We start from the raw sequence: 12,608 nt of genomic DNA, 5'->3' as shown, positions 1-12,608 counted from the left end.
TTATGGCACTTAGAGCAACTAAACCAGTGTTCTGTGTTTATAGGTATCCAAACGAAAGCTTTTACATGCTAGCAGCATAAAATACAATACCGGGAAAACATTAAAGCACTCTGACTACAAATATGTATGTGTATATGTGAAAGTGGTACTTACCCCAGACTGCAAAGGACCAAGTAAGGGGGGGTCTGCTTACTTCAGACCTTTTATACACCTTCTGCCAAGGTCATTGATGATAATGATGTAAAAGGTATCAATTGTTTCTCTTGTTTCTATATTTGTCTGCTGGGTCCTGGAACGAAAAAACAGTGCTGAGGCATGTGTGGAATGCCTAGGGGAGTGGTTTACAACTTGGTTTAATCCTCCCCAGCCCTTCATTAATTAGTACAACATTCACTAAGTGCAAGTATTGAAAAGAAATGCAATGCCTTACCAGTTTATTCTTAAAGGAACAACAGCTATCCAGACATAGCTTCATTAGAGTTCAAAACTATGAACCACAAGCTAGTTATTTTAATACCCTGGACAGATGTTAGTCTTCAGAAAAGGAAGTCAAAAGTGATGGCAAAAGGGGTGAGCTTCAGGTTTGTGCCTGTCCTCTTGTACTATTTTTTAATGTATATAAAAAACAGCATTTGAACTGTACTGCACCATATTGGTCAAAAACATAAAAGAACAGCTTTACTGGCTCAAACCAAAGGTCCGTCTCGTACAGCATGGCAGTATGGCAGTGGAAGCTCACAAACAGGACAAAAGAGTCATAATCTTTGCCAGTTATTTGTAGAGGTACTGCGTACTTTGAGACAAATATACCCATTTTAACCACAACGACCTCTCATGAGCTGAGCCTCAGATCTCCTTGACTTGCTGTGCCATTCAACCTGAACAGCTGTCGAGTAGCTCTGCGACTGCACAGTAGTTGAAGTGGTAAAATTTCATTTCCTTCTGTCTTATGGCTGCGTTTGTATCTACACAATGGGTGAAATCTACTCTCCCCAATGTTAGTGATGGTTGAGTCAGGTAATTTAATGATGGGGTGGGGTGGGGGTCAGGAGCCTACAACTCCCATAAGTTTCTGCAAAGACACGTATGCACAAAATAACATTGATAACAGAGGCATATATAAACATCAATTTGGATGACTTTTTTAAAATGAAAGGTTTATTTGTTATCTCTGGCTGAGTCACTGGTTTTCTCATTCATTATTTAATGACTGGCAGCTGCATTAACAATAGGTCTGTGGTGGGAGGGAGAAACTCCCATCAAGCTGTGTGAAAACGTGCATGCATGAAATGCTGAAAAATGTACAGAATGTACTTTGAATATATGAAAAATAACCCACCAAACAGGTTAATAAACCTTGTAGATAGCCAAAATCCTTAATGAAAAGTTAACTTTAGTAAGCAAAATGTGAGCTGAATCATCAGGTGTTCAAACATCCCTGGTTGTTTGTCCTCAAAACATGTTCCTCAGAACTATCCTATATTCCGCAAGCTGTCTTGGCCATTATTCTTCACGTATGTGGGGTCTACCTGAACTCATTATGTTTCCCCTGCCCTTTCCAATCATAGTAGAATTTTAGGGAGTAGGGAGTTCCCATACAAAGAGACAGTACCCAGTTTGAATGTCTTTTCCCCCTATGTGTAATAAGGAGAACTGAAAGTGCACCAAAATTTAAAACTTCATCTGATGTTTTCCCTAATTTAGCCGTGTTGAAAGATCTTGCAGATCCTTTGTCGATTATTTCTTGCAGGACAGGTGATGATGAGTGGGAAGACTGGAGGAGGGCAAATGTTATCCCATTCTTCAAGAAATGGAAAAAAAAATGTGGACCTTCCCATAATAAGAGTAGAATAAATATCTATGCTTGCAGGATGCAAGCCTCATTTATCAATTAAATGCTACAAGTTCTTCCCAAGACAATTGCTCTGTTTCTATATAATGAAGTAACATAGGAAGATAAGGTGTCATTATTTCAAACTAGAATAGCTCCTAGTCCAAAATCCAAGCTAATGTGACTGGATGGTTGATGCATAGTCAGCTGAAATTAAATCCTATGAAGATGGAGGTCCTGTACTTGAGTCGCAAGTGTGTGGATTTGGGACCCCGGCTTCCAGCCCTCAATGAGGCATTAGTTACACCAATTCCAAGAGTCAGGAGCTTGGGGGTGATCTTAGATGCCTCCTTGAAAATGGAGGCTCAGGTTGAAGTGGATGTTAGGTCCTCTTTTTTCCATCTATGACAGACCAGGCAGTTTGCCCTGTATCTCTCGACCCACGCTTTAACTACGGTGATGCAAGCAACGGTCACCTCTAGGCTGGATTACTGTAATGCGTTCTATGCGGGGCTTCCCTTGGGTCTGATCCGGTGATTACAGCTGGTTCAAAATGCAGTGGTGCATGTCATCACCGGAGTGCCAAATGGTGTGCATATAACACCAGTACTACGCCAGCTGCATTGGCTACCAGTGGAGTACCAAATCAGATTCAAGGTTTTGGTATTAACCTATAAAGCCCTATGCAGACTGGGACCAGCATATCTGCAAGACCGTCTCTCCACGTATGTGTCCCCAAGGACGTTATGATCATGTAATAAACAACTGTTGGTGGTACCTGGCCCTAGGGAGGCCCGCCTAGCTTTGACCAGAGCCAGGGCCTTTTCGGTCCTGGCTCCAACCTGGTGGAACTCTCTGTCAGATGAAACCAGGGCCTGGCAGGATTTGTTATCTCTTCATGGGGCCTGTAAGACAGATGTTCCACCAGATGTATGGTTGAGGCTGGGCTTGGCCTCCACTGGCCAAATAGAGGAGATCGGATCCCTATTGTTTTATATTGTTATTTAAGCTGTTTTAAAATGTTTAAATATATTTATATAGTAATGTTTTTATTAAATTGTAATTGGCCCTGAGCCTGTCTGTGCAGGGAGGGCATAATATAAATCGAAAATATAAATAAATCAATATCAATATCAATATCAATATCAATATCAATATCAATATCAATATCAATATCAATATCAATATCAATATCAATATCAATATCAATATCAATAAATGCTTTCAGGTTTAACTGAATATATAAAGTTTTTGCATGCTTTTGGGTTGAGGTTTGAAAGCAAATTCCTAATATTGCAAGTTATGTTCAACTATAGGCAGAAGTGCCAATGATGTACCACTCTGCAGTGCAAAATCTGAATCCTAACACTTAAAAAGAAAGAAAAGTTCAGATCTCATATGTTCTATGTCTAAATATCTTACATAGAAAGGCTATTAGCTATTCTTAGCCAGCCAAATATAAAGCCGCTGTTTATACATTATATCTGGCATACTGTTGTTTGACTAATCTGTGCAATAAGTGATCCAGGAGTCAGGAATGTGTATACTACACCTTTTATTATCAGAGCTCTCAGCAAGCTTCAAATGTTCTAGTTAGGTGGCTAGGAGCCAGCATGGAGACCTGATCAAATTAACTTGTAAGTAGTGTTTGCCAACTCTGGCTTGGAAAATTCCTGGAGACTCTGGGTGACTGCCTTGTATTGTCAGAATCTGGTGATGGGAGGGAGCTCAGCAGGGACATCATGCCATGCAGTTAGGGTTGTCAATTTCAGTTTGGGAAATCTCTAAAGATTTGAGGGTGGAGCCTGGAGATGGAGGTTTGGAGAGGGAAGGGACCTTAGTGGGCTATAATGCCATAGAGTCCACCCTCCAAAGCAGCCATTTTCTCCATGATCTCTGTAGTCTGGAGATCGCCAGACCCCACCTGGGAGCTAGCAACCCCACAAAGAGTCCACCCTCCAAAGCTTTCATTTCCTCTAGGAGAACCGATTTCTGGAAATTGGGTATAATTCCAGGAGAATGCTACATCCCACCTGGAGATTGGTAGTCCTGCTTGCAAGGGTAGTGTTCATATCTTTAATAAAAACTCCATTATTACCCTTAATAAACTTCATTCCTAATCTGGCTCTCCATTAGGGTTGCCATATTCCAAGTGGGTCTTGGAGTTGTCCTGGAATTACAAATGATCTCCAGACTACAAAGAACAGTTCCCCTGGAGGAAATGGCAGCTTCAGAGGGTAAACTATATGGAGAGCCAGTGTGGTATAGTGGTTAGAATGTTGATCTAGAATCTAGGAGATCCAGGTTCAAATCCCCAGTCTGCTATGGAAATTTGCTGGGTAACCTGGGGCCAGTCACACACTCTCAGCCTAACGTACCTTATAGGCTCGTTGTGAGGATAAAAAGAAGAAGGATGCAAGTTGCTTAGGGAGAAAGGGTATAATTGAAGTAAATAAGTGAGCAAATAAGTACGTGTATGATGACTATCCACCCCTTCTCTGAACTTAACCCTTCTCAGGCTCTGCTCCCAAATCTCTGAGAATTTCCCAGGCTTGAGCTGGCAACTATCTTCTCAGCATTCCTTCCAAACTTGTAATGGTATTTTCCATTATAATGGTGTGTGGGTCATTGTCAAGAACTGAGAATTTCTCTTAGCCAGTGTTCAACGGGAAGTAGCACCTCTGAGCAAATCGGAAGGGATGGTGGTTGAAGGAAGTTCACTTCCTCATCCTAGCATCTTGGGCTTTTTCAATGTGGACAATATTCATGCAGATACATTTCTAGGGCACATGTGTATTCTTACTATATACAATTACAAGTGAGTTCTGGCATCTTCCGGACTCCATCAGTTTCTGGAAGCAACCCTACAGAGAGACCTGTAATCTCAAGCATTTTAAAACTCAGCATGAAGCAGAAAGGTTTCTTGACTTGGTATCACAAAAGGAAGGTTATATACATATTTAATACAACAGAGTGATAAATCAGGTATTGTGTACTAAATAAGTAGAAGTGGAGAGAATTTAATTGTAGAACTTTTTTTTTACATTGAGACACACTGTTGGCATATGAATCATTTGAAGTTCTAGTTACCTATCCCAAAAAAAGCCAATTTGTCTTCCTTACTACAGCAGTTTTTAGTGTGGTAATATTTCAGTCATTTTAGATATCTCCCTTTGTTTGACCTTATTCCCGTCAGTGTGAATCTTCTTCTATTACATTTGGAAATAAAGCACACTATATCGGTTATATGAAGAGGTCACTGCTGGTCAATATTACTCTAACTAATAGGTTAAAACTGAACTAATAAGGAACTTAGATAAGAGATGCCTGTGACCGACTAGTCTATTTTTAATACAATTGCCTCTTGTAAAAGAATGTAATAAGATTTATCTTTTCTAGACTCAAAGATAGTGTCAAAAATAATGCCATAATCTTCAAGTGGTTGTCTGGATATTGTAAAATCTACTTATGACAACTTGCTCCTTTCTAAACAAAGAACAAGGCAATTTTTTAAAATGAATGACTGATGCCTGCAGCATTTCATATAATAGCAAATGTTTTTTTTTAAAAAAAAACACTGAGTACATTCACATACACTTCTAGTCCAGTGAGGGACCTGCTCTGTATACACAAAAAAGCGAACACAGCTCTACATTTTTTTCCTCATGGCAAGCAGCTTGCCATGAAGATTAGCCACTGTCAGACAATATTCTCTATGTAACTGCAAACCATATATGTTTTGAAAACCACGGAGACAAATTATTTGGCTCATGGAGCAACTGCCACACAGCTGCAATTCCACACAATGGCTGACAATAATTTTGTGTGCTGCACAGGATAGCTTCAAAGTTACAGCCATTTTCTTAGAAACTCCAAAAGCAAAACAAGAAATAGATGAAAGGTGACAGACTGCTCAATTGAGTGAGGAGCCCTGCAGTGATGTCATTTAAGGAAGGTGGGACACTTGGTCCAGTTTCAAATTCCATGTGATAATTACTCAAACATATCAATATCTTTTACTATTATGTAGTATAAGATTCACCACAAGAAAGGCTCTTAAATTATACTGCTTTCTCCTAGATTTGTGCATGTGGAAAATTGTGTAGGAAAAACCCTCTCCCAAATAACACTGTATCTGATAAGTTAGATGACTGCATGTCCTCAAAGGATTTTCCAGATATATAGACAAATTCTACTTTGTAAATAAATCAACTAAAAAAAATCTTAACAAGGAGTGAAAAGCTGAGTTTCAGTTAAAAAGAAGAAAGGAATGTATGTGAGGACTGATATCAGCCTGTTCTTGTCCCTGAGGGTCCCTGAAGGGCAGATTTTAGAGAACATGGATTTTCAGATTTAAATTGCTCCCTCCCCCCTTTTAATTCTTCATAGGCCTCAGCATGTGCAGCTTTACATACGCAACAGCAATGATCCCAATATTCAATAAATCATGCACTGAAAGCTTTCTTCTGTTTCTCCCCTTGCAGTTTCTGCCATATGACTTTTAGACTCGAGGCAGTGCAAATTTTCATAGTGGGTAAGCTGGCAGTTTGGTAGCTTACCCAAGTAAGCTAGAATGAGCAGACGCTATCAGAGGTTCCTATGCAGAACTTGCACGCCATGTAGAGCATGCAACAGCAGCCATAATAATTAGCAGTTTCACTCACTGGGAAATCAGGTCAGCTCATCACTGAGGTACTCTCAGTTCTGTTCTCAAGCTGTGAGAAATGCATTGAAACAGTGCCCAGGTGGTGAGCAGATGGCTGAATTTACTCATGAAAAAAAAAATCAGTCGCATCCACCTATCGAATACACGAGTGACAGTTTGCCCTGTGTTTAAGAAAGTAATTAAATTGGTTTCATGGTGTGTGAAAATACCCTATTATTCCTGATCTCAAAAAGCCTACTCTCTGGATAGTCACTAACAAGTTGTGTAAAAAGAGATCAAAAGAAAGTCTCAGATCACAAAAGGAAAATAATGTTACATGCTTTATTGGTTTCAAAGGAGATTGGCATGCCTAATCTCTAATGCGTTTTCAAGTGGACAAGAGTGCTTGGCAGAATATAACACATTCTTATACTGAAGTACCACATGCCAGTGCTTTCCCCCCTCCCTCCTTCCACAGCCATTCTAACCTAAGTAGGGATAAATTTCAAAGCTGTCATTACTCATGCTGTCCCGCTGACATTTGATCATTATTGTATCTTAAGAACTTCTAAATAGGTCATGCCTTTAGCGGCAGAACTCAGTTTCAGGAAGTGAGGTTGACAGAGTTCCTGGACCTTTTAATAGTCATCACTGACACTCATGTCATGAACCAACTATCAGGGCTCTGTGTTAGAGGAAGAAGATTTAATATGAAGGGACACTTCAAGATTATTTTCCTCATGCAAGTATCAATAGGAAAGTTGGAAGAGTGAAGTGGGATTCCTCAAAGATTTCAATCCAAGAAGAGCATCTTCTGAAATTTTATGCACATTTATGTTTACCTTGGCTTCTCAGCTGTTCAATAAAGATACCTTGTGGTGCTGGCCTCTCTCTCTTAGCCCTTACCAGGCAGTATTTACCAGGAAGGGCCTGCTGACTGTCCTTTTTAGATGTTAGAAGGAGAAGCCAATGAGTTACTTTTCTGCACCCAGAACTGGCAACTATATAACTGGGGAGCAGGCCCCGGAAGAGAACAAATAAATTGCTTCATTTTGGTCCAGAAATTTGTATGTAAGTGTGTATGTAAAGTTGAAAGGGCATGGAGTGGCTAAAAAGTGTGGCTTGTAAAAATTGTGTAATTAAAGGGGAATTAAAAGACTCATGCACAGACATTTTAGAGGGCTATTTGTACTCAGAGGACACTTTAGATATGCTGAAGAACGTGGACCAGGGCAGGAACAGGGAGCAAAAAAGCATGACAAGGATTGAAACCAATCCAAACAAGTTGGAATGTTGGGGTTTCGGTCAGTCAAAAAAGGAAAATAGGGGGTGGGGGAGATCGGCCTGCTCTAATTTCTGAAGGCTTAGAGAATCTTGAGGGGCAGATTTTGGGGTGAGTAAATTTTTCTAGCTCCTCTCACCATGTGATTCTACACAAGCCACTGCATATGTTGCTTCACATACACATAGGCAGTGACCTCAATATTCTGAACCAATTGTATACTTAAAGATTCCTTGTTTCTTTTTTAAGCAATTGAATCTCTCTCTCAGGTTGGCCATGATGGAATCTTTACTGGTTAGTGGCAACATGTTCCCCTTATTAAAGATATAAACAATTCAAGATTTCTGTTGTTGTTCTTCTTAAGAGTTCATCAGAGGGCTGCACTAGGATCTGGGAGCCCCAGGAGGAGTTCCCACTCATAGAAGCTTGGGCCAGTTATACTCTCAGTCTAACCTACCTCATAGGGTTGCTGCTGACAGGTTAAAACAGAGGAGAGAAGAATGTTGTAAGCTGTTCTGAGGCCCCATTGGGAAGAAAAACAGGGTACAAATATATAAAATAAATGTGTCCATGGGTAAATAATGACATCACAGCTTCTTTTTCAGGCCTGCCAAGCCAAGCAATGCACTGTTGCTTGCCAGATGCTGAACACTCCTTGCCACGCAATTCAAGATGCACAAAAAGGAAGTTTATTGAGCCCCTGTAAAACCTGCCATATATTGATCTGCTAGGTCTCCTGAGGCTTGGACTCTAAGATGAAGTTGCCTTATACTGAACCAGACTATTGGTGCATCAAGGTCAGTATTGTCTATTCAAACTGGTAGTGGCTACCCAGGGTCTCAGGCAGAGGTCTTTCACATTGCCTGCTACTTGATTTTTGTTTCACTGAAGATGCAGAGGATTGAACCTGGGAACTTCTAAAAGATGCAAGGGCAGAGCATAAGATCTAAATAATATTGCCTTGGAAATCAGGGGGAGAGACTGATAGAAGAGTACAACCCAAGTGGGCCTGGTTAGCAGAAGGTGGCTCTGGACAGCAGAAGAGCCCGGCTGTGCTTGGTGTCCTGATAGACAGGAGGACAGAGCAAATCTTGAAATCTCTCATGCAAGCAGAAAATGTGTGTTTGTCTTCTTTTTCTCTTCCCTCAGAATCCCAAGAAGGCGGCTAAAACCCCAGAATTTCAGGCCAGACTCTCAGACTGGCAAGTTCCAGCTACATATGCTGGTGGTGCAGCTGACAAATTATGAATTGAGTAAACCTGGCATATATAACTGAAGTCAAAGCCAAACAGCTTCAGCAAACAGCTAGAGTTCTCAGGCCTGCACTTGACAATCCCAGGGTGGGGAGAATTGTAAATGCTGTGATGTCTCTTCCAGGTGATCACTTAGAAGTGACATCACAGCCCTTGTGAAACTATAGAAATTTCCTCAATCTCTGTAGTAAATACTAGAGGTGAGAAGGGACTGAAAAACAGACCAACGTTTGACACAGACTAGCCCGGTTCAGCGTTCACAAACAGGTGGGTCATGGGATGCGTGTTTTTCATAGACGCGACGACTTTTGGGCCGGTCCGTTGGTCCATGAAACCAGACATCCTGGCGCCAAGCAATCAATTCTCAGGCAACGTAGGGGAGTTGCCTGCAGACCTTCTGCTGCCTTTGGAACACATCAATCCTATCCCTGGAAACCTTGATAGGCAGCTCCAGCTGCCAACCAGAGAGCTCCCATTATTCTCTATGAGAGCAAGCAGTATATATAACACCCAGTGCTGAGCCACGGTTTCACTTTCCAGCTGGTTATCGAGGGAGGAATTGCTTGTTGCAGGAGTTTTTTTAGATTGCGCCAGAGGGAGGTTTGGGGCTTCTGCTGCAGCAAGGCTCTGAGTGGGAGCAAGCTTATTGGGTTTCCTCGGCCAAAGGCTCACTCTTCAATTTAATATGTTTTATTTCAATTCTTATTGTGGGGTGGTGGTCTAGCCTAGGTCTCTGCCCAAACCCAGTCTCAGGACTGCAGTCAGGCTCTGGGACCAAGCTTATTGGTCTCCTTGAGGGCTCCCTCTTCTGTCTCATTCCCCCCCTCCTTTCAATTCTTATTTGACTGTGGGCATTTGCGGCTCCTGTTCTATCTACTGGAAGTTTCCTGGGGTGGCCACTTTGGGGGTCTGTAACTCAGACCTCCGAAATGCAATCTTGGCCAAACTTGGCGGACAGCTGGAGGAGAGCCTGCTGAAGACTCACTGTGAGTTTGGCAACTCTGAGTGCAAAGGGGGTGGTCCTAGGGCCCCCAGAAGTGACAGACCATGGACCGATGAACTAGTCCATGAACAGGTTTTTTCCTGGTCTGTGCCCATGTCTAGTAAATACCATAGAGATTGAGGAAATTCCTAGAGCATTGCGGTCAGTGTGATGTTCCTCACCCCCAATTTTTTGTCCTGCTGCTCCAATGCTTAAGCATAGGTGATTGAGGGCAGGAGTAGGAGCTTGCCCACCACAAGCAGGCAATTGGGAAACCTACAAAGAACAAGTCAAGCAGACCATTCTGCATATGCATTCAGGAACAAAAATTCCTTTACATTATATGAAAAAGTTAATTCATTTTTCACATCAGGGCAACAGCACTGCAACAGTGCAACACTATGCACAGTTATTCCAGTTTAAGTCCATTGAAATTAGTAGGCTTAGACTGGAGTAATTGCATAGGCTCATACTGTTAATCTTTCCAAACAATTTACTCACAACACTGTTAATTTATGAATGCTTCCACATTTGGCAATCTGAATTTTTTTTACCTAGACAGCTAAAAAAAGGCCCATTAAAAAAACCTGTTAACATCTTTCAGCATTCTCTTTCCAAGTACTGAATCTTATCTGATTAAGAGAGCTTTGACTCTGGAAAGCTTATACCCTGAAAATTTTGTTGGTCTTTAAGATGCTACTGGACCCAAATCTTGCAGAATCTTAACTGTCTCTCAAGTAAAGACCGGTCATGATAAAATCTTTGCTGGTCAGAAGCAGCATGTCTTCATATTATTATGAGGAGCTAGGCAGAACATGTATATTCTGCACTCACTCCTTTGGCTACCCAGAACAGGCTCAATTCAAGGTTTTGACTATCACATACAAAGCCCTTTATGGCCTTAGTGCTATAGAACCACTACTCTTTCTTTGCTCTGCCACAGCAGCTTCGCTCATATGAACAAGGCCTTCTGCTGGTACCACTTGGTCATCCTGACTGATGACCTTCTCCATGAAAGTATCAGGGGAAGTCTGTTCTTTTTGATTCTCCTAGACTTCTCAGCAGCTTTTGATATCATTGACCACGATGTCCTTCTGGATTAGCTGGCTGGGTTGAGAGTGGGTTCGGTGGTTCCACTCTTACTTGACTGGCTCAGGGCTGGTTCTAGATTTTGGAGGTCCTTGGCAGAGTGTGCCAGGAGCTCCCCTATGTCCATTATTAGGCTCCCCTTCTTGCCCTCCAACTCATATACCACCACCTGCTTGTGCATCCACTTGCAAGTTTTCCCATCACATTTGGGAGCAGAGGTGACAAAGCACTCACAAGCAGGCAGTGGAAGGATGTAAGTGCAAGCATCAGAGGAGCTGCATAGGTAGAGAGTCACAGCAGTGGGCCCCACCAGAAGCTATGGCCCGGGCAGCTGCCACAACTTGCCGTATCTGAATCTGGAAGATGGTGCTGGGGGCTGCTTAGTTTCCCATCTTGTTTGCCATGCTGATTAGCAACTATATGTACATACTGAGACAAGCTGTCTGGAGATTTGGAGTGATGTGCCACCAATATGAGGATGACACCACCTCTAATTCTTCATAACAACTGAGTCAGGTGAGTCTGTGGAAGTCCTAAACAGGTGCCTGGAGAAGGTAGGTCTTCTTAATAACAACTGTTAGCATGTACGTGCTTATTAGAAGAGCTTTAAAAGAACTTCACGTATATTGCTGTATTGACATTACAATATTACTACTAACTAGTCAGTATCATTGTCACCTTATGACTGCTGGGGACCTAAGGTTAAGAGACTGTGGCTTGCCTAAGAATACTCAGTGATGTTTATGGTGGTAGACACTACAGTACAATTATATTGGTCAATATTGTTGGGATCTCAACATGTCTTTCTTTAACATATATGTATGAAGGAGGGAAGGCAGCATGGTGTAACCCAATCTCATCGGATCTCAGAAGTTAAGTAGGGCCAGTACTTGGATGGGAGACCACCAAGGAAGACTCTGCAAAGGAAGGCAATGGCAATCCTTGCTGGGATTGCCATAAATCAGTTGTGACTTGATGGCACTTTACACACACATAAAGAGTGTAAAGAGACAAAGATTCACCACACTACAGCTTTCTGGGTGGTTCCCTAAGCGATGCGTACTGTGGGCTATAGACTGCAAGGTGAAATGATACTATTCATTAGATAAAAACAAATAAGTGTGCATCCCTGGAAGTTTGCCAGTACCTTTTCTCTAGAGAATGAAGCTCTGATATTTTGAACTAAAATAGACAACATGCCATTGGACAGGAAAGTTTCACATACAGAACTGTTATTTTTAAAAGGCCATCTGGCTCATTCAAAAGGGAAGTTGACTTATAGGATTGGCATTGAAAGTTGGGTCCTCCTGAGCAAACAAGGTTTTGCCATTTTATTTTTTAAAATATTCTTGGAAATTACAGTACAAGAACCCATATGCTAAATAACGCCTTCTAAATGGGCCTTCTATTATTCAAATGCACGTTTTAAACCAGCTATACTTCAGATCTGTTTTGGAAACTTTCCAGTTATGAACAGAACTTGAAGAAAGAAGATAATGAACCTGAAACTAATCAGGAAGGATTTC

This window comes from Eublepharis macularius, chromosome 3 (genome assembly GCF_028583425.1).
Source record: "Eublepharis macularius isolate TG4126 chromosome 3, MPM_Emac_v1.0, whole genome shotgun sequence".
Taxonomy (NCBI): domain Eukaryota; kingdom Metazoa; phylum Chordata; class Lepidosauria; order Squamata; family Eublepharidae; genus Eublepharis; species Eublepharis macularius.
Note: the sequence above shows the minus strand (reverse complement) of the source record.